Source organism: Schistocerca nitens, chromosome 4 (assembly GCF_023898315.1).
Source record: "Schistocerca nitens isolate TAMUIC-IGC-003100 chromosome 4, iqSchNite1.1, whole genome shotgun sequence".
NCBI lineage: Eukaryota > Metazoa > Arthropoda > Insecta > Orthoptera > Acrididae > Schistocerca > Schistocerca nitens.
Genome location: NC_064617.1, coordinates 280,049,797 through 280,050,535, shown reverse-complemented (window position 1 = coordinate 280,050,535; position 739 = coordinate 280,049,797). Strand labels below are relative to the sequence as shown.

Here is a 739-nt window from a genome sequence, read left to right as displayed (position 1 = left end):
CCTCCCACGGGCACAGAGTCAACACGTCGTAACTCAGCCAGATAATGCAACAACGCCAGTCCCTCTAGGTACTAGCTAGCTACTTTACGTGCTCTGTTTACTGCGTAATGCAGCAGCGTCGGCGAAAGCTGCCGAGAAATATACCCGGCCATTAAAGGTTGTTTGCAGAGCTAAGGGTACCAGAATGTACACCCTCCCCTCTCATTTCCGTTCTGTTTTATTTTTACTTTTTGTTGTGGTTTAGTGGCACGCCGACATCACGGCGTTGGAAACGGAATATTAACCCATTTTCCCATTGGGGCAACGGCTTTACCGCAGTGGATACAACGGTTCCCGTCAGATCACCGAAGTTAAGCGCTGTTGGGCGTGGCCGGCACTGGGATGGGTGACCGTCCGGGCCGCCATGCGCTGTTGCCATTTTTCGGGGTGCACTCAGCCTCGTGATGCCAATTGAGGAGCTACTCGACCGAATAGTAGCGGCTCCGGTCACAGAAAACCATCATAACGGCCGGGAGAGGAGTGTGCTGACCACACACCCCTCCTTTCCGCATCTTCATCTGAGGATGATACGGCGGTCGGATGGTCCCGATGGGCCACTTGAGGCCTGAAGATGGAGTGCAAGTATTCCCATTGGGGCAATTATAGAATTATAGTTGGAGTCACGAACGATGGCGGACGAGTTTAGCTTTGTTCTGTGCACCTGCATCACGTCTGCCGCGACAGCCAATGAGCGTTGTTC

At 53.2% G+C, this 739-nt stretch overlaps 1 pseudogene; it reads left to right on the top strand.

Moving 5' to 3' along the window:
- The first annotated feature begins 299 nt into the window (after nt 1-299).
- LOC126253932 (5S ribosomal RNA) lies at nt 300-417 on the top strand (annotated as a pseudogene).
- The last annotated feature ends 322 nt before the right edge of the window (nt 418-739 follow it).